The 21,107-nt window shown below is 41.8% G+C and overlaps 1 protein-coding gene and 1 long non-coding RNA gene across 10 annotated transcripts in view; one reads left to right on the top strand and one right to left on the bottom strand.

Annotated features, from left to right (window-relative positions):
- The window catches only part of AUTS2 (activator of transcription and developmental regulator AUTS2), a 1,249,738-nt gene that overhangs the window by 820,829 nt on the left and 407,802 nt on the right, over positions 1-21,107 (top strand). The window lies entirely within an intron of this gene.
- Positions 10,315-12,956, bottom strand: LOC138847006 (uncharacterized). Its single transcript, XR_011384575.1, has 3 exons — positions 12,823-12,956; positions 11,501-11,598; positions 10,315-10,431 (listed from the first exon to the last, which is right to left on the bottom strand). It is a non-coding gene; the product is annotated as an uncharacterized lncRNA (long non-coding RNA).

Raw genomic sequence — 21,107 nt, 5'->3', positions numbered from 1 at the left:
AATAGAAGGCTTCTTTTTCTTTCTTTTTTTTTTTTAATATACCTGTGTTGTTACAATTCACATACACACAATTCACTCACTTAGAGTATACATTTGAGTGTTTTTAATATATTCACAAAGTTTTATATTCGTCACCATAATTGATTTTAGAACATTTTCATTACCCATAAAAAGAAACTCCATACTCATTCCTCACCAACCCCACTGCCCAACCCCCCGTCAGTCCTAGGCCACCAGTATTCTACATTCTGTCTCTGTGCATTTTCCTATTAAGATAAGTGCTTTAAATGGAATCACGCAATATGAGGTCCTTTGTGGCTGACTTCCACTTGATTTTAAGGTTCTACTGTGTTGTAATATGTACTAATGCTGCATTTCTGCACATTTTCTCGATATTTCATTGAAGAGATACACTCTGTTTATCCATTCATCAACTGATTTGGATTGTTTCCACTTTTTGACCATTTCTAATAGTGTTGTTGTGAACACTTTAGTTTTTGTGTAGACATATGTTTTGATTTCTTTTCAATATATACCTAATAACAGAACTGCGGAGTTGTATGGTTCAAGCATTTCAGTAATTGCCAGACTGTTTTCTAAAGTGGCTACATTTTACATTCCCACCAGCAGCACATGAGGGCTCCAGTTTCTCCTTAGCCTTGACAATATGTGGTGTTTGTCTTTTTGATTATAGCGGGTCTAATGTGGATGAAGTAGTCTTTCATTGCGGTTTTAACCTGCATTTCCCTGATCAGAAGCCCTATTTTCAAAACTAAGTCGTAAAACAGGAAATATGTTTGAGGACTTCAACAGATGACAAGAAAGAAATATTGAGACTTACAAGAGCAGGAGATTGATTTTAGGCATTTAAACACTTCAAGAGGAAGTTGAAAGCAGTCTATTAACAATTGAAGGTAGCCTATTCTAGTCTGTGGTATTGCCATGTGCCATTGCAGTGAATAACCAGAGATTACTATTCTCATTTGGATTAGCTGTTCTTAGTCTTTGGAAAACACTACATTAGAATCACATGAAAACAAATTAAATATGCAAGTGTGTGCAGACCCTCTCCTTCACCACTTGAACCAGAAAGATGGGGATATAGCACAGGTGTCTAGTTTTTGAAATCTCCTCGTATTATTGTGATCAGAGTGAAGGCTGAAAGCTACTCCTGTAAATAATTGAGCAGGATTAAATAGCAGAATGAATGTATCGATTGTAGGCGCTGCTCAGATAACCATTTGCCTTTATTTTGACCTGTAAGCTTTTCTGAGATACCTACCAACTGAATTTTACCAAATAAATGAGAGATATAATTGCATTGTACATAGTCTGACTCGTGGTCAAGGAAAACCTAATGTGGGATTCACAAAATCACCTATTTCCTCTTCAAGAGTGCCCCCATCTTACAAGCATGGTCAAAGACTTGAGTTCCTTCATTTCCTTTCCATTTATATTGGCTACATACAAAGTAGTTGTTATTTTCAACTCTGAGTTCAGCATGCTGTGATGATTCTCAAGGTAATGAATCATGTCATTGATTAGCTTATCCATTTTAAGGCATTAATTTGATACGGTGGATCACTGCACTATAATCTAGTCATGGCCTCATGGATATAAGCATTCCTTGTGGTTGTGGCAATTTGGATAAGTACCATTTCTCTCTCTCTCTCTTTAAAAAGAGTTATTTATTGGAAAGGCAGAGTTAGAGAGAAGAGAGGAGAGACAGAGACAGAGAAATATTTCATCTGCTGGTTCACTCCCCAAATGGCTGCAACAGCCAGGGCTGGGCTGGCTGAAGCCAGGAGCCAGGAGCTTCTCCCAGATCTCCCATGTTGGTGGTAGCGGCTCAAGCACTTGGACTATCCTCTGCTGTCTTCCCTGGCATAGCAGTAGTGTGCTGGATTGGAAGTGGAACAGCCAGGTCTCAAACTGTCACCCATATGGGATACCAGCACTGCAGGCCATGGCTTTAACCTGCTGAGCCACAGCACCAGCACCATAAGTACCATTCCTATGAAAGCTGTGACCTTTCTAATGGACCTGATGTATATAGATGACAAAAAGTAGGTCAATCAAGATGTTCCATTTCTATAATAAAGTCAGTGATTTTTGTATGTTTTATTCTCTGTAGAGATCAAAGGCCACTTGTGTCTGCTGTTTAAATCTTAGTACCAGTCACAAAGATAAAAAGAGTGATAACCAAAGTGGAATACTACCCTGGTAGGTTAGCATCGACTTTCCAATACTGAATATATGATTTTCATTTTCCAGAACCTTCTTTCTTTAGTGAGATCAGATATACCTGAGGTAAGCTTGGGCTATACAATTTCAAAAATTAAAAACTCATATCCCAGAAAGAAGAGGTAGGCAATGCAGAAATGTTAGTCCCTGTCTCATGTTCTGATGCCAACCTGTCCTCCAAGACCAGTTTTGTTCTCACTGTAGATTGAGATGCTATATGTAAGGTTCATAGAGAGGGGAAAGTCAGATAAGGGATATGGAGGAAGGTGTGCTAGAAATTTTTTAAGGGATCCGTATGTTTGTCTTAATAGAACTGTTTGAAATCTTTGCAGTAGTCCAGGCTTTCTCTGCCTCTCAAAAATAAACTAGGGGTTGGCACTGTGGCATAGTGGGTAAAGCTGCCACTTGCAGTGCCAGCATCCCTTATGGGTGCCAGTTCAAGTCCCAGCTGTTCCAGTCCCCATCCAGCTCCCTACTAATGTGCCTAGGAAAGCAGCAGAAAATGGCCCAAATGCTTGGGCCCCTGCACCAACAGGAGGTGAAGAAGCTCCTGGCTCCTGGCTTCAGATCAGCCCAGCTTTGACCATTGTAGCCATTTGGGGAGTGAACCAGTGGATGGAAGAAGATTTTCTCACTCTCTCTGCTTCTCTCACTCTCTCTGCCTCTCTGTAACTCTGCCTTTCAAATAAATAAATAAATATTTTTTAAAAAACCTAGGTTTTATTTGTATTTAGTCTCACACTTGCTTTTTTTTTTAAAGATTTATTTATTTATTTGAAAGGCAGAGTTAGAGAGAGGAGAGGCAGAGAGAGAGAGGTCTTCCATCCACTACTTTACTTCCCATTTGGCCATAATGGCCAGAGCTGCGCCCATCCAAAGCCAGGGGCCAGGAGCTTCTTCCGGGTCTCCCATGCTGGTGCAGGGGCCCAAGGACTTGGGCCATCTTTTACTGCTGTTCCAGGTCATAGCAGAGAGCCGGATTGGAAGTAGAGCAGCTGGGACTTGAACCGGTGCCTATATGGGATGCTGGCACTGCAGGTGGCGGTTTTACCCGCTAGTGCACAGCGCCGGCCCTTCACACTTGCTTGATTTAGAATAAGAGCAAGCATAACATGTAGATCATTGGTGTGAAGAGCATCATGGAGAAAACTGAAATGGAAACAGAGTGGAGAGAAGACAGGCTTTAGAACATGCTTGAGATGTTTTGGAACATCGTTGTCTCCGTTTGACCAACCTTCAGATAGCCTGGCCTTTTCTAAGTATATCCATACTTCATCTTTGCTTGCTAGCTTTTTCCTTACTTCCTTTTTCTTAAAAAAATGATTTAAACTGCAATCTGGAAAGAAAATGATGGGTGTATTAGACATCCTTAAAAACAAAGAGGGGAAGAGACTAACCCTGTTAATAACTTCCACTTGGAGAGCTTGGGCTGGTTGCAAGGCCCAAGGGACTAATCTACTGACGGTGGAAGGATATGGAACCATTTGTCCTGGGAGAAGCACTACATTAAAAAGAAGAGGAAGAAGTCATGGGTGGGGGGAGGGGCGGCTCTGCTGATGAAAGTAGCTGTCAAATTAGCAGGTCTGGAAGTTGTAGTGCATATTGTTATGAGCTGCTCAAGTTCACACCAGAGCAACCAGCTCCATCCGTCTTTCTCAGTTTACATTTTAATTGGCTTGTAGTTAAGTTTTTTAAACACTGCGAGATTGCTGACATACACTGTAATATCATGTGAATAATTTATGGATGTTGCTCAAGACAAGTTTTTCTTTGATTTGAGAATTCAAGGGGAAGGGGGAGATGCGGATGAGGGGGTCTGTGGGAGGGCCCAGGACAGAAGAGCAGCCACAACTGCATGTGGTGTGCTGGATGTTAAATGTTTCTGCTGGTGTAGTCAGCAGCATTTGGGATTTCAGGGAGGTTTGTACAATACAATCTTATTAATAACAATTCTGTCAAGAGAGCACCCAATTAAATTGAATTGGGTTTATGACTCCCTCTTGGTTTCTTAAAATGTGTGGATATAAAATCTCTTCCATGTGAATATTGGATAACAAGGGCACTTTTTTTTTTTCCGGTTGGTTTTAATGATTCTCCCAACTACTGAGAATTTGCTTGTTTATAAATGCAGGAGTAGGCATTTTCCCCAAACTATATTTGCTTCTCTCATGGTAATCTAGACAAGATGGAACAGTTGTCAGTGGACAGTCATCCTGGTGGAGAACTTGACTGCTCGGGGGTGGTTTGCTGGGTAGTTCTGAGTCTAGAATACCATCTAATTAAGACCTGCGGGAAAAATCCTCTCCTTCTGAAATACACTCTTTTTTTCTTATTATAAAACTAGTAAACCATCTAAAATGTGTAGAGCACAGAGAATAAAAATCAGCGGTAGCTCCTACCCCCATGACTAAATTGGTATGATTTTTGCTTATATCCTTCTAGTCTTTTTTTCTGTTCATATATAATAATCGTAACTGGAATCATACCTACTGTTTAGAAGTCATCCTTTTCCCCAAAGTTACCTCCATCTATATGTAGTGTCATATATATATATATGACCTATATGACATTATATGACTATCCAAAGGTACTCCAGAAAGTTCATGGAAATGGAATTAGAAGATAAGTTTATTTGAGTGCAAAAATTTTGAAATCTGGGCATATGAGTGGTCCTCAAACAGTTCATGAGAAATGAATATTATGAAAAACATCCATGGATTTCAAAATGTTCTACTCCAAATAAACAACTTTTTTCCATGAACTTTTTGAAATGTTTTCATAGTGTGTGTGGGTGTGGGTGTGGGGGTGTATGTGTGCACGCGTGTGTATGTTTTCTATGAATTAACTTTACTTCTTCTAACCTATCAGGATCCTGCTAGTGAAAGGAAGTATTGTTTATAAATTTTACCCATTTTGTTGTGAAACTTTTATTTTTACTGGTTTTGAAAGCAGATAGAGACACAGAGACAGTAAGATTTCCCATCTGCTTGTTCACTCCCCAAATACTTATACCAGCCAGAGCAGGACCAGGATGAAGCCAGGAGCCTGAAACTCAATCCAGGTCTGCCATACGAGTGACAGGGGTCTAAATAGTTGAGGCATCATCTGTTGCTTCCCCGGGGTGCACATGAGCAAAAAGCTGAAATCAGAAGCAGAGCTGGGATAGGGGACGTGGGCATCTTAATTGCTCCACCAAATGCCTGCCCCACATTGACTCATGTTAAACAGGGACGTGATACATACATTCGTAGTTAAATTTTGGTGTTTGGGTTTTTTTTTAGGGAAGCTTTGTGAAATAGAATTTCTATATGAAGCAGAATGCTTCTAAAGGAAAGATGAGCAGTGTCTTATATGGTTTTCTTTTGGAAGGTAGAGTAAAACTGATTCTTGATGCAATTAAGAATTTCCTAATTTTTAAAATTCCTATTTTTAAAATTCCTAATTTTTAAAATTCCTATTTTTAAAATTCCTAATTTTTAAAATTCCTTTTTTTAAAAGTGAGAATGACATTCAAACTGAGGTTCTTTAAAATTATTGAGATGATTTTTTCCCTTGTGTGGGTTCTTAACCACTAACCCTTATCTGTAAGGATTAATGTAGTCTATTTTTTTCTTTACCAATTGGTATGTAACTACCTAAGTCTTCATGTAATCAGTTTGAGATGCTGTAAATGTATTGCCTGTCAACTCCAATAAAAAAAAGGCTGTTAATTAAAGGGATGTCTTGCTGTTAAACAAACTTACAGTCAATTGCTTGTAAGTAACATTTAGTTTGATGTGCAGTCAAAGGGCAGGACAATCAGTGCTCAGGCAAGACTGGCTTTTTAAAACATAAAGAGGGGATTGATTTTATTGGGATTGAGATGGGTAACCTACCAACTGGCATGATGTTATCCTTTTTAAAATATATATTTGAAGTGAGCATTTGGACTAGCAGTTAAGATGCTGTGCTAGGACACCCACATTCCATATCAGAGTTTCTGGATTCCAATTCCAGTTCTGCTCCCAGTCCCAGCTTCATGTTGATGCACATGCTAGGAGACAGCAGGTGAGCTCAAGTGGTTGGCTCAAGTGGGAGACCTAAATTAAGGTCCTGGTTTCCAGCTTTGGCCCAGCTCTGTGTGTTGTGAATATCGAGGAAATGAACTAGTGTTTCTCTCTCTCTCTCTCTCTCTCTCTCTCTCTCTCTCTCTCCCCATGACTCTCAATAAATAAATTAACACAAAAATTTTCCAAGACATTTCTTCATATATTAGAAAAGAGGTAAGAGACAAAAGCCTTAAGTTTTCAGATCAGTTTGAGATCTTTTCCACTTCATGCAACCCTAGAAGACACTGTGTTCCCCTGACGTCAGAGCTGGATTCAGTGTCATCCAGTGTGTCTTCCTGCTCACACATACGTGCTTTCAAGGATTGTAGGCAGACGCAGCAGGAACTCCTTAAACCAAGCGCTAAGCCCTGGTTTAATAGGAAACTGCCCTCTGTAGACACAGTGGAAAGGCCCCAGTAGCTCAGCGGCCCTTGGGATGGCTGCTCCAGCTTAGGCCCTTCAACTATCCTTCCTAGGAGTGCTCTGAAGCACTCTGCTCCTTTGGTCAGCAATTCCTTGATCATCAGGGGTGGGGCTGGAGGTAGGGAGAGGATGTACCATTTCTTGACAGTGTCAGCACTTTTCAAACAGTGATTCTTATCCAAAAAGCAACATACAGACTTAGTATTTTAAGTGTCAAAACTTACGTGAAACAAAGACCACATATCTGTTGGAGATTTTTTTCTTTCTTGAAATCACAGAGCTATGAGAGACCAGAGCTATTAGAAGCATGATTGACTTTGAGTTCAGATTCCACTGGAGGCCACTGAACTTTGGAGCCTCGCTCTGGAACCAAGAAACTACAGCTTCTGCCAGTAACCACATTAAATTGTGTGTACCTGGCAAGGGGGAGCCCAATCTCATTTACTGGTTTTCGTTCTTTAGATTGGCCATTCATTATTTCATCAACAAGTACTTATTTTTTTTAGTGCCAGTTTTGTGCCCAAACAGGCAGTATGGAATGCAAGAGAAGGTGTAAGTTATTCCCCTCGAAGGCCCTCCAATAAAGCAAAGTAAATATATAATCCACTTAGAGTCGGTCAATAGCAATATTTTTATTTGTAATGATCCCACATTTCAGCTGAGGAAAGTATTTGTTATTCTAGGAAGAAAAACAGCAACTGAATTAATGGCAGATTCGGAATGGGCATTGAGCTATATTCAGAATACATGTATGTTAAATTAGGTGGGGTTGTTGAGGTTTCCTTTCTTTGCTGAGTACTTAGGAATTAGCAAATTCTAAACCAGCTGTTTTCAAATTACATGCAGTAATTGGTGCCTACCCCAGTCTCTCTCTCTCCACCAAGTTTCAGCTTGCAATCTATTTTAAAGCTTAGTCCTAAACACCCCCAAACCAATGGAATGATAGCAGGCACCACCTTAAACCATAATATTTTCATAAGAACATGTTCAAACTTCAAACTAATGACCAGGTTTGAGCAGGAAGAAATAGACAAGTTGGTTATTTTCTGTTTTTATTTTTGTAAGTGCTTGAGTGAGTACATTGCTTAGATTTATCTGCTGCTTTTTTTTTTTTTTTAATCCTAGTTGGCCAAAGGGAGAGAGCATTGCTGTTCCCAAAAGGGGAGAACTGAGAAGGACCCCTCTGCATCAAATTAAGATATTTGTAGGAGAATAATTAATGACGGGGCTAGAGTTTTGAAATGTTTCCACATGAGCCTTTTGTGATTCTCCTCTTTGATATTAAACCCATTGCTCAATTCCTATCTCCTAGAGGAGAGATTGGCAAGGTACCAATTGTTTTAGCATTTGCAACCCCATGCATCTTTGTCATATATTCTGTTTTCTTTTTAACTTTACAAATCTAACAACTAACTGTAAGGGCTGTACAAACACAGTGGGTTGCAGTTGGCCTGCAGGTTGTTATTTGCCCCCAGAAAAGCGTGGGGAGCAGTTCTGGATGGGCACTCCTGTTGGCTAGGCCAGCATGACTTCCACCTTGCCACCGCTTGCTTTGTTCTTTTCTGGTCACTGTCTATCTCAGACACTGGTCCCCAGAGCTTTTCCTGTGTGATGTAATGGTGTGAAATGGTGTTTCCAGTGGAAAGCCTGCAGGGGTAAATGCGTCTCTAATTAACCTGTTCATTTAGTGCCATTATCCTTTATCTTGAATGCAGTTCTGCTAGCGGAGGATAAGGAAAGCGCTTAATTATAGTAACTGTTGTCTGTGTTTGCATGATGAAGTACAAAAAGCTGGGGAGATGAAGCTGTCAGTCACCACGTGTCGTTAGGAGCCTCTTGATTTTTAGCATTTAATAATCATGCTCTGTTTTTGAGTTTGTTGAGTGAAACCTCAGGTCACAGTCTTTTTATCCATAGTCTGACCCAAAACATCTGGCCTCCTGTGTAAGTTACGGCTAATGTCCACCAACTGGGTAATGTCATCGGCAAATTGTGGTTTCGTGGGTGCTTGTTTATTTATTTCCTCGTTGCTTAACCGGTGTACTTTGGATTGCTATTTGTCTTTTTGAGTATGTTTTCTGTCTCCCTAATTCAACGTTTAGTACCTCTCGTACACAGACTGTTCCTCATACTTCTTTCAAGTCTCAAGTCTATTGGAATACTATCAAGATATTTTCTTAGTTTTTTTTATGAGTATATATATTTATTTAACATCTTAATTGTACAATGTAGTAGCATTAGGTACATACATATTATTGTACAGCCATCACCTCTGTTCAGCCTTGTAAGTTTTTTCATCTTCCCAAACTGAAACTTCATATCCATTAAACAATGACTCCCAAATCTCCCTTCCCCAACCGGGTAAACCACCATTCTACTTTTCTCCCTCTGAATTTGATTGCTCTAGGTACATCATGTAAGTGGAGTCAGATAGTATTTTTGTGACCTGGTTATTTCAGTTAGCATAATATCTTCAACATTGATCCCTATTGTTGCATGCATCAAAATTCCCTCGGGTTTTAAGGCTCAATAATATTCCATCTAGGTATATGCCACATTTTGTTTATTCATTCATGGATGGACACTTGGACTACATCCACATTTTGGATCCTGTGACTAAGTGGCCAGTGCAACATTTTGGAGTCTGCTAATGTGACAACTCCATTTTAAGCTCCGTGATACTTTAAGTATTGTTACTGTTATTTTCCATGTCACCTATCCACAATAAAATACATTTTAATATAAAGAAATCATTTATTGACTGTGATGCACAAGAAAAGGCCAATAAGAAGTAGCAATTATTCATCCTGTGTACCAGGCACTTACTTAGCCCATCATCTGAATTACTCTCCTTAAGGCCCTTAATATGTTATCTTCATATTACAGAAAGGAAACAAAGTTTTAGAGTGGAGAAGTTAAGAAATTTGTTCAAGGTCACACAGCTACCATGCGGCAGACTTTAGAGCCCACCCATACTTATGGATATCATAAAGCCATTCAGAAGAGTAGATTCCATCTTATACCTCATTATATTCTTGGCATGGTTGGTGGAAGGCTGATTGTTTTCCATGGCATGATGTCACTTTTAAATTTCAAAACCAAATTATATAAAATAACATGTAAAATTCTTTGAGAGCTCTAAAGTGCTATACAAATGTATAGTATTAACCTTGAGTCTAGTGATGGGCAAATGTTAAAAGCTATAAATACAGGAAGAAAAACTATGTAGAGTTTCAAACTGCATGGTCTGAGTATTATGCAGACTTGCCAGAGCCTCCTTTGTGATTTTGTTAGAACACTGTTTCATTTATTGTTTTGTTCATATCACTTCCAATTCTTGTTAAGACTGGAACTGCCTTTTAAATGGCTGTTACAAATTTCATAACTTTCTCAAGTTGCGGGGAATGAGCCAGATGCTCATACGATGTTCTTTGCCATGTGTAGTAATCTCAGGATAGGAATCACAACTTCATCTGGCTTTGAAATCCCACAAATCCTAGGCTTGGCCTCCATGCCAAATAGCTAACGAACTGTCGTACAGAAGAGCCATTGGACTTAACTGTGTCATTCCAGAGAAGAAAATGGAGGCCTTCCTGTGCGTGCGTAGGTTCAGAATAAAACGTGTAGCTGAACCCTGGGAAGTAGTAAACTCCTGGTCCATGGGAGCAAACACATTCTAGAAAAAACCCTTTTCAACAAAGAGGTTAAAAAGATTTCCGTATTAAGAGACTGTGTTTATTGCTGCTCAGTCCTGATGTATCATGACATTTTCTTTTATAGTTGTCTTGTAAAGTGTTGTTTTCCTCAACACAAGGCGGGAACTAAGAGGTTTTTCTGGTTTATTTGTTGTACTAGAGGCAAGTAACTGCTATGCAGGAATAACTTTAGAAGTAGAAAATATGTAGATCAGGTCCAAACCAGTGAGGTCAACGTTTTAGACTCAGATTCTCCAGGATGTGAACAAACCATGTACAAAACAGGACTGACACTAAGCAAAGCATCTGAAGTCATTCAGTAAATACATATATACATATACATATATATATATATGTGTAGGCAATTTGATTTATTGATTTCTCTGCAGTCCTGCTCCAGCATCCCGTTCTAGCAAACTTAAGCTGCTTCAGCATAACTAACATCTGACCTGAGCAGGGAGTTAGGTATTTGACACAAATGACATTCTCTCTTCTTTTCTGATTAATGTAGCTTGAGGATCAACCAAAGTTAGTGCAAATACTGGAATATTTGCTCATATATAGAGACCCAAAGTGCTTAAAATTCAGAGCAGGTAGAACTGTTTGCTTAAGTATCAGGAGGACAGACGTTGGTAACTTCAGTTGCATGTGTTGGTTCTTATTTCATTTTGGTAGAAATTGAGTACTGGAGACTTTGCCTGGAAGGCAGCCCTCAGCATTGACGTCTGACAGTAACCGCAGAGCAGCCCCCCTTTCCGTTGCCAGAGCCAGGGCTGCATCCGTGGCTCTGATCTCAGGGGAGGGCTGCAGTGCACAGCCTTGGGTTTGTGACTGGGAAGGCTGCCTCTTGTAAGGTAGAGAACAAAGAGTCCAAGTGACCCCACAGAATTTGGGTTGGGGAGAACTATCAGATCCAAGGGACCCGTCAGGGTCAAAGGCACGGCCCCGCCTGAACTGGCACCAGTGGGCCTTTTCAGCGCCAGGTGTCAGAAACGGGTAAATATCAAATTGTATCTGATTAAAAACAGGAGGAAGCAGAGCTCGCCTTACCTAGTTTGAGGAGCCAAAGTCAGCTGCATGGTATTTGGGTCCAGATGATTCAAAAGCCACAGTCTTATGACCCAACCAAAGAAATATTCAAAACTAGCCTGAAATACAACAGCATGTTTTTAAAATATACTATCAAACACATTTATCTTTGGCTTACAAAGGAATTAAGCATTTGTTTCTCTTAAAATAACCAAATATCCATTAATAGAATATAGGATAAATACCTCTTATGGAGATAGTCAGATTTATGATTTTTCTTTTAAGACAAAAACTTGGCAATTATACTGTATAAATAGTGTTTGATCTGGTGAAAGACTTTTAGTTGAATTCATTGTTTATTAAGATGGGAAAAATACTGAAGTAACAGGAAGAAATCATACTAAGAAAACATTACAATTAAAAATTTGAAAATTATTGATTATATTATGTAGTTACTTTATCAATGAGCTATTGACAACCAGAGATAAGGAATAAGGCTAGCTCAGGGTTCCCGATACCAGTGAAGAAATAAAAATCTAGTCAACATGGAAATGTCACATCTGGACAGGAAGGCAGATAACACAGTGCGTACGTGTACCGAGACTTCAGGTCTGTCCTCTTCACTGTGTGCACATCACACTTCAGTACAAACAGCGAAAAAGTCAAATCTGCTTATTTACTCAGTTACAATTGATGAGCAAATTATAATATGAAGCAATTTAGGGAAAGAAATTTCCCAACTTTCAGGAAACTTGCAAGACAGAAACATAGGACCATTTCAATATTAAAATTAAGTAATACAGGCCAATGCTGTGGCTTGGTAGGCTAAGCCTCTGCTGTGGTGCCAGCATCCCATATGGGTGCCAGTCTAAGTCCTGGCTGCTCCTCTTCCAATCCAGCTCTGTGCTTATGGCCTGGAAAGCAGGGGAAGTTGATTCAAGGGCTTGGGCTACTGCACCCATGTGGGAGACCCGGAAGCAGCTCCTGGCTCTTGGCTTCTGGCTTCAGATCATTTCAGCTCCAGCTGGGGAGTGACCCAGTGGATGGAAGACCTTTCTCTCTGTTTCTCTGTCTGTAAATCTACCTCTCAAATAAATAAATAAAATATTTTTTAAAATGTACATCAACAATGAGATAGTTACAGATTCATCATGTGGTGGACCAACATGGATGGAGCCTTTGAGACCATGAGTCCTCCTGTTTTAAATGTGAGAAAATCAATATTCAGAAAGTTTTAGGAAATTGACCAGTGAAAATCAGAGACAGAATCGGGCCAGATGGCAGGACTGTAAGTTTAAAGCTCCCTTTCCTTTCCCCTTTGTCATACTGACTTCTCCTTCTACCTGCTGAGAACACCGCCAAGTCTGTTTTCAGCTCTCTTTGGCTTATCTTCGTACCGCACTCTTGTTGATTCATTCATTTCAATGTTAATATTTTTCATTTGATCAATCATTTTGATTTTCCACCATGTGCCGAGCACTGTTTTATGGGTAGATGGTATATAAGTAAAGCAGTCAGATTAAGTCTCCCCTGCAGAGTTCCCTCTCTCCTGATGTCAGTGTAGATAGAACTCAGACACTGGTCTCCAGGATGAGTGTTCCAGACACTGTCGCTACAGCTTCCCTCACACTTCATGGCGGCACCTCGAGTTTAACAAGTGGCTTCTCCTCTTCAGGTCATTTCTGCCTGCCGTCCCGACGTCTGAAGTCTCTTCTTACTCTAAACTCTGCCAAATTGGTCTTTTCTTCTCTCAGTTCAAAATTTTGTTTCCCCACTTCGTCTTGTAATGTTCCAACAGCTTTCCAACTCACGTGTCGCTTATTGTCCTCAACTCTGATAGATCCTGTACATCATTACCCAGTTAATTTTTCTAAAACATGCCTCCTGTATCCACCCCTTTCTGAACACAGGCATACACTTTGCCTTGGATTTTCTTTGCCTTCTAGATTAAACAGGAATTTTTCTGTCTAGCAGTAAAGACTGTTGAAAGCATGACTCCAGCCTCCCTTTCATACCTTCTTACTTTTCCACTACAAGTACCTGCATTTGCTGCAGCCACGGTGGGTCCTTGGCTGCTCTTTTAGCTGGTCCCATTCTCTGCTATTCTGTCTTTGCTCCCTCTGATTCCTGCTTGGACCCCTGTAGGCAAGTTTCCCCTGTTGTGTGCTCATCACCAGCCTCTGTGTGCATCTCACTCCTTCCCTTTTCCAAGAGACCTTCCTAGATTCTTCCTTACCTCTTACTGCATTGCCTTAGGACCATCCTTTTTTTTTTTTTAAATTAAAATAACTCAATGGATTTTCATAAAATGACATCCTTGTAAAAAAAAATTAAAGCCTGCAGACAAGAATGAAACTAAAAACCACCTGAAGCCATATGACCCAGCGAGATCTATTCTTGAACATCCCTCCAGACTTTTCTCTGTGTACATAAACAAACATTTATGAAGTCACACATTTTGGCACAATGAGATAAAATTCTGCCTTTTTGTTTTTCTGTTGATATCTTCAGATGCTCTTTTAATGTCATTTAGTAGAAAACTAAACTGTAATTTGCAGTTCCTGGGAGGAATTGGGCTTTCCCCTGTTGTAGCCACTGCTCACTGTTGCTGTTGTGTTGTTGCATTAGCTTACCTTGCTGTCACCAGCGGAGGATACTGGGGAGGAGATTGTTGTCATGTGTTCTGCCCCCTGTGCTTAGCACAGCCTTGTAAAATGCAAGTGAACTGCCTGTCATTGTCCTTGACAAGGGGCTGTATGTGACACACCACTCCTTGTGGTTTGGGACCTGGAAAAATGTTTGGAGATCTTAAGAAGAGGTCAGAGAGGATTGACCTAAAATCCCAAAGTAAAATTGTAGCTTTCGGCAGCCTTGTGCCCCATGCCTATAAGAAAGCCATTCATTGTTCCTGGTTACGTAATCCGCAGAGAGCCCGTTCACTTAGAAAGCCTGCGTTCATCGCGGTTTCTATCTTATGCGTAGCTAAAAGCAGAATCCGGTCTGCCTCTCTGAGGCATTCTTCGCAGCACAGACCTCACGCTATCACTAATTAGCCAGAGCACTCCCAGCCAAAAACCCCAGCGCCTGTGCTTGACAAAAAGTCAGTTTTTCCACGGAGAGAGTGCAGTCTGCTTCTGTCTGGGGGCATCGCCGTCCTGCAAGTCGAAAGCGGTGCGGCGCGCGCCCTGAGACCACGCTGCATGATCACCCGCATCATCCCGGGTGACGCGCGATTTGCTGCGAAGTGGGGTCTCCATCAGACTGTGCCTTCGTACTCCAACAAAATACCTAACCACCGTGAGACCAGCCACGTCGGCCTTGTTCGGAACACTATTCCTGTCTCTTCTCCATTTCTGTTTTCAGAAGCCGGTCTACCAGCCCTACCCTAGCCAACATCTAGCTACTTATGTTAATGATGAATGTGGTTAGCAGCCTACGCTAGTTCATATGGGGGGGGGGGGAGGGAAAGCCATGAGATTGTTTGCTTGTCACTGTGAAGTGAGGCTTGACGGGAACGTCCTCACTGTCCCTCCCTGCCACCCCTCCTGCCGAGTGCCTTGATCTCCCGTGCGCATGCGCTCACTCCTGCCCCTGTTCCGTGGCTCTGCCATTTGCTCAGTGGGGGGACGTTTTCTTAGCCGAGCAGTGCACCGCTCTGCCTGAGGGATTGAGAACATATTGCTTGGCAGGTGGGCCTGCTCAGACGCACTGACTGTTGTTTCAGCACTGACAGGGAACATACATCATGCAGGCCCATTATGCCAGCATAAATCCATGGTAACCTGTTCAAAGGGCTGCAACCGGCAAACAAAGTGTTTGGGTCTTAATAGGTGATATTTTTGAAACATATAATTGGGATCTGAGAAGTAATTCTGGGTGACAGGCCACTCCTTCTGCCATCTTAACAGAAGCTGGGCCTACAGCAAAATACCACTCCTGTCATGCTACACGGTGATGATTGCCATCCCAGCTCAGCTCCAGGCAGCTGTGTATGGTGCTGATTGTGCCAAGAGCTTGTCTGTGCAGGGAAAACAGCCCTCAATTTTGAGGATTTTCTGCCTTGGTGCTCTGGCCTGCTGGCCACAGGAGCTCCTGGGACTTCCGTCCAGCGCTTTGCTTCTCTTTAACAGTCTGAGTTTGAAAGAGGTCTAGAGTTTGTTTTGCTGTTGCAGAGTTAAATCTTAGAACAGAAGGCCCTACATTTATACTAAAGAGAAGCTAATTTTTTTGTATCTGGGATACTTTTTTTTTTTTTTTTTGACAGGCAGAGTGGACAGTGAGAGAGAGACAGAGAGAAAAATCTTCCTTTTCCATTGGTTCACCTCCTAATGGCTGCTGCGGCTGGCACACCGCACTGATCTGAAGCCGGGAGCCAGGTGCTTCTCCTGGTCTCCCATGGGGTGCAGGGCCCAAGCACTTGGGTCATCCTCCACTGCACTCCCGGGCCACAGCAGAGAGCTGGACTGGAAGAGGAGCAACCAGGACAGAATCTGGCGCCCCAACTGACTGACCAGGACTAGAACCCCAGGGTGCCGGCGTCGCAGGCGGAGGATTAGCTTATTGAGCTGCGGCGCTGGCGAGAAGCTAATTTTTATTTCACACTGGACATCAGTAGGAGAATGAGGTATTAGGAGTAGGAGTACAAGTCCCTGAGTGAGTGTAAGAGTGCTGCCCCAAGGCTGGCGCTGCGGCTCACTGGGCTAATCCTCCGCCTTGCGGCGCCGGCACACCAGGTTCTACTCCCGGTCGGGGCGCCAGATTCTGTCCCAGTTGCCCCTCTTCCAGGCCAGCTCTCTGCTATGGCCCGGGAGTGCAGTGGAGGATGGCCCAAGTGCTTGGGCCCTGCACCCCATGGGAGACCAGGAGAGGCACCTGGCTCCTGCCATCGGATCAGCGCAGCGCGCCGGCCGCGGCGGCCATTGGAGGGTGAACCAACGGCAAAAAGGAAGACCTTTCTCTCTGTCTCTCTGTCTCTCTCTCTCACTGTCCACTCTGCCTGTCAAAAAAAAAAAAAAAAAAAAAAAAAAAAAGAAGAAGAAGAAGAAAGAGAGAGAGAGTGCTACCCCAGTCTGGCTGCTTCCCCACAGGGAGTGTAGACATGTAGCTACCAGAGCCCTAGAGCAATGGCAGGTAAAGGCTGTCACGGCCCTAGTTACAGAGAACATTTTCCCCCGGGATTTCTAGGTGCGTTTTATACAGGTTGTCATGAAGTCCAGTCTTCTTGGGGGAGTCGTGGTACACTTTCCTCGTGATCGCACAATCCACAGCCTGCGCTGCTGCGTTCCTGTTGAACAGATTGGGCACAAGAGTGCACAGACATCAGTTGCTTTCTGCACTCGTTGTACTTTCCTCATTTGTGTTTGGCTCGGTGCTGGTTTTGTGGTGCCCACAGCAGAAATGAAAGGAGGGTGCTCACTGATCAAGAGAAAAGCCGGTAGGAGGCCATTGTGAGGCTGTTGGATACTCTTTTATCTTCTTGATTTCTAAGAAATCCTACCACGGCCATGTTGTATTATGTAACTCTCATTCTTGCAAAGAGCTAAACTAGCATCAACACATACGTCCACATTTACGTCATCTCATGCTACAACAGTTCTAGAAAAGATCCTCATGAGACCGAGGCATGTCTAAATTATAAGGACCAAAGAGAAGACTTAGGGGTATGAGAACTTAGCACTAAGTGTTTGGAAAAGCTGTGTGTCTGATAGCCTGGTGTGAATTGGCGGTTGTGAGAGCCGTGAGCCTTATCACACCCTAGCAACTAGCCCAGTGGCTGCCCTATTCTCATGCTATGCAGCAGTGTGTTTGGTCATGACATGGAAACATAGACTTTGGTGCTCTGCCCCCATGAGACCTGTGGTGGAGCCTGGGAGTTGGTGCTTTGGAAATGCTGTCCATGTGGTTAGATGCAACCAGTCTGCGCTCTCTGGTTTGGAAGTACTATTAGAAGGATGTAATACTGAAAAATCATTTCCTCCAGTCTTGCTGCTGCTGTGGGCAAATACTGAGCCCTCTAATGTGTCCTTCCTGCGCCATCTTTCTGAAGACTCAGGATGTCTTAGCTGGATGCTTTTATGAGCCCTGAGAGCTCCTTGCAAGCCATAAAACCAAAAAGCTTTTAGGTATGGAGGGGAAACATCATCTTGTACGTTTCCACATCCATATTCAATTGTACTTCTGAAACACGGTTTTCTTAAACAGCATCACTGAGATCTGATTCACACACTATTTAGTTTATTCTTTTAAAGTATACAATTTGGGGGGTGGAATTATGCTGAAGTGAGTGAAGCTGTTGCTTTTGACTCTGGCATCCCATATCAGTGTACTGGTTTGAGTTCCAGGTACTCCATTTCTGATCCGGCTTCCTGCTAATGCACCTGGGAAGGCAGTAGATTGATGGCCTAAAGTACTTGAGCCCCTGCCACCCATATAGGAGACCGTGATGGAGTTCCTGACTCAGCTTTGGCCTGGCCCAACCCTAGCTGTTGTGGCCATTTGGAGGGTAAACCCATAGATGGAAGATCTCTATTTCTCTCTCTCTCTCTCTCTCTCTCTCTCTCTCTCTCTCACTCTCTTCCTCTCTCACTCTCTCACTCTCTTCCTCTCTCTCTCTCTACCTCTGTCTCCCTCTGTCTTTGTTACTCTGCCTTTCAAATAAATAAATCTTTTCTAAGTACACAATTTGATGACTGTTAGTCTAATATAACCATTTAATAAATTGTGCAATCATCACCACGATCTAATTTGAGAACATTTTCATCAGCTAAGAAGAAACCTCAGACCCATTCCTTTCTACCTCAGCCCCTAGAAACCACAAATCTATTTTCTGCCTCGTGGATTTGCCTGTTCTGGAATTTCAACTCTGGAATGTTCTAAAATGACTGAACATGAGTCCAGTTATATCTTGAAGTATCTCAAAGAAAATTTTTCTCTATATTGAGGGTTCCTGAATCCACAGTGTTCTATGGTCAGGAAAGATTTCACTTATGTATAACATTTACTTACATAACTATACTGTAACATCAACTCATCACATCCCCTTGTTTTCTCTGCATCTCCCTCATCACTCCACCAGCCTTGAAGGTTTTTATAGACTCAACCATGCTTATCAAGTCATCCACAGATTACCTGCAAGATGAATATCTTTACATTTCTATGTCCATATTCAAATTTACCCAATATTTTCTGCTGTCATTCAACTAAATATCAATATTCGTCACCCTTTCCTCTAATGGGAAATTTTGTACTCTTATTTCCATCTTCTTCCTTTCTTCTCTGGAGCCTTATTGCGTCTTCATTTTCTTCCCTCAACTTACAGTAATTCTCCAAGCCCACACTTTAACAAAAAATGGCTTTGATCCTGCTGCCCCCTCCAGCAGCTCTTCTATTTTCCTCATTGCCTTCACTGTCAAACCTTTGAAAGTACACTTCGTTTTACCATTGGTGCTGCTCTGCCCCCTCCCGCCTACACAACTGTGCTCAATTTTGACTCTTGCCTTCATTACTTTAGTGAAATTTCTGTCTTTGTAACTCATGGCAGCATCTTATTTGTCAAGCCCACTAAATGTCCCTGATCCCCCTCCCCGTGAGCTGGAGGCCACATGGAACTCCGGTGAGTGTCCCTCCATCTTGACACACTTTTTCCTTTGGCTTCTGTGGTACTCCCCACTCTTGCTCCACCTTTGGCTCCAGTGATCAGTGCCTTCCTAAATGTGTGTGCCCACTCTTTTATCTGTCTGTCTATTTTTTCTCTTTCCAGTCTCATAACACCATCTGGCTTCTAACTATGTGGATAACTTCCAAAACTCTCTTCCCCACTTGGATGTCTTGCCAGCTCTTTAGATTCATTTCTTAAAACAGAACTCATACCCTGGCAGGCTCTCTGTCTAACCTAATTCTGGCCATAGTGTGACCCGCAGTTGAAAATTTGACATCTTTTTCTATCACCTCCTTGGTTGCCAAAGATGACAGCCATCATGTGTGTAATACTCTTTTATTCTATCTAAGCTGCATTTATTCATCCAACGTCTCAACTTTCCAATGCCATTGTCTAGGTTCAGGCCTTCATTGGTTCTTATCTGGACTATCCCCAGCCTCCACTCTGCCAGATAGCAGTCCTCCTTCAACACATATCGTCTTAGGACATTTCCCTAGGCAACAATCTTTCAAATTCCTCTAAGCCCTTCTCAACTCCTTAACCCACGTTATATAGTCTCTACAACCTGAACTTTCCTGACCTATTTTATAATCTTCTTCACAGTCCTGTGTTCTAGCCTAAGCAGAACATTGATCATTCTTTCTTTTACCTACACGATTCTCATTGCCAGGTCCTTACTTATTCCAAATCTTTTATCTAAAATAATATCCTTTATTTCTGCCAACATGATTCCTTCTCTCCTATGAAATCTTCTTTGAATATGATTTCCTTCTGTTTTTGATTTCCCGAATGTATGTGTGTGTGCGCGCGTGTGCAAGGGATAGGAAAGGATTTCAGCTCTTTGTTGTGTTATTTCAGTTATTTATGTGCTTATCCAGTCCCCCAAAGATAGGAGCCTTGTATTTTCATTGTTGTGACTTCTGTAACAGCTGATAGAGTATCTTCAATATAGTATATTATGAATAAATACTTGAGTCAATGAATTTTTTAACTTTTATAAAATATAGAAGATGTAAAAAATGAAACTTGGGGGTGACAGGCTTTATGTCAGTGCCAAGATTGTTCTCAGTAGTTTTTGAACTATTATTACTTTCAGTCCACCCAGTTCCAAGTCTTAGGTGAACGAAGTTTGAAAGAAATGTAGTGAAGCGGCTATTATTTCCATATTGTAAAACCTTGCATTTGCATAATATTTTATGTCATGACAAGGTACTTTCTCATTTTTTTCTGACCCTATTTATAGACACGTAAGATTAAAAATGGGTAGTTGTCCTACTATCAGGTTCATAGTGAAGAAAATGTATTCTCAGGAGCTGTAATGGTTTAAACAGTGTCATTTCATTGAATAGTGGCAGAGATTGGACAAAGGAACATGCTACCTGTCTTTAAATATTTGAAGAGGTGTCATGTGAAGAAAATTAGATCTTATTTTTTATTCTTTATTTCCTCAAAGACAGAACGAGTACAAGTGAAATCAAACTCAATTAGGACATAGGTTGTTTACCTGGCAGATCCAATCCAGGATGGCTGTTGCTGCCTCTGTTGGTTGAATACAGCTCAGGGAGAGCATCATGGCCAGCTAGGTGCTGGACATCTTATTGATAAGAACCTCTCAAAAAGTCTAGGTTCATCCTAGTTCTGCTATTCATTTGTAGGTCAGCACTGTGCTGCTAAACCCCAAAATCTAAGTTTTGATGTCTTTAGCGCTTAACCTTAAGCTGATTTAGCCGGAATGTGGTCCAAGTCCTGAATTTTTCACAATGGTGACTCCACTTTATCTGTGCAACCCTTTGTCATTGTTGTGGGACCACCTACAGGTGGGAAGATAAAAGGACATTTTTTCACCCAAATCTTTCCGTGCTTAGAGCAGCCAGCCCAGGAAAAAACCAAGTTTTCAGAAAATTTCACAGATGCCTTTATCACATGTAGCTAGCCCAATCTGGCAACTCTTGGAACCTGTGGTGTTTTGGA

The sequence above is a fragment of the Oryctolagus cuniculus genome, chromosome 19, assembly GCF_964237555.1.
Source record: "Oryctolagus cuniculus chromosome 19, mOryCun1.1, whole genome shotgun sequence".
In the NCBI taxonomy this organism is placed as follows: Eukaryota; Metazoa; Chordata; class Mammalia; order Lagomorpha; family Leporidae; genus Oryctolagus; species Oryctolagus cuniculus.
Note: the sequence above shows the minus strand (reverse complement) of the source record. Positions and strands in the feature narration are given on the sequence as shown.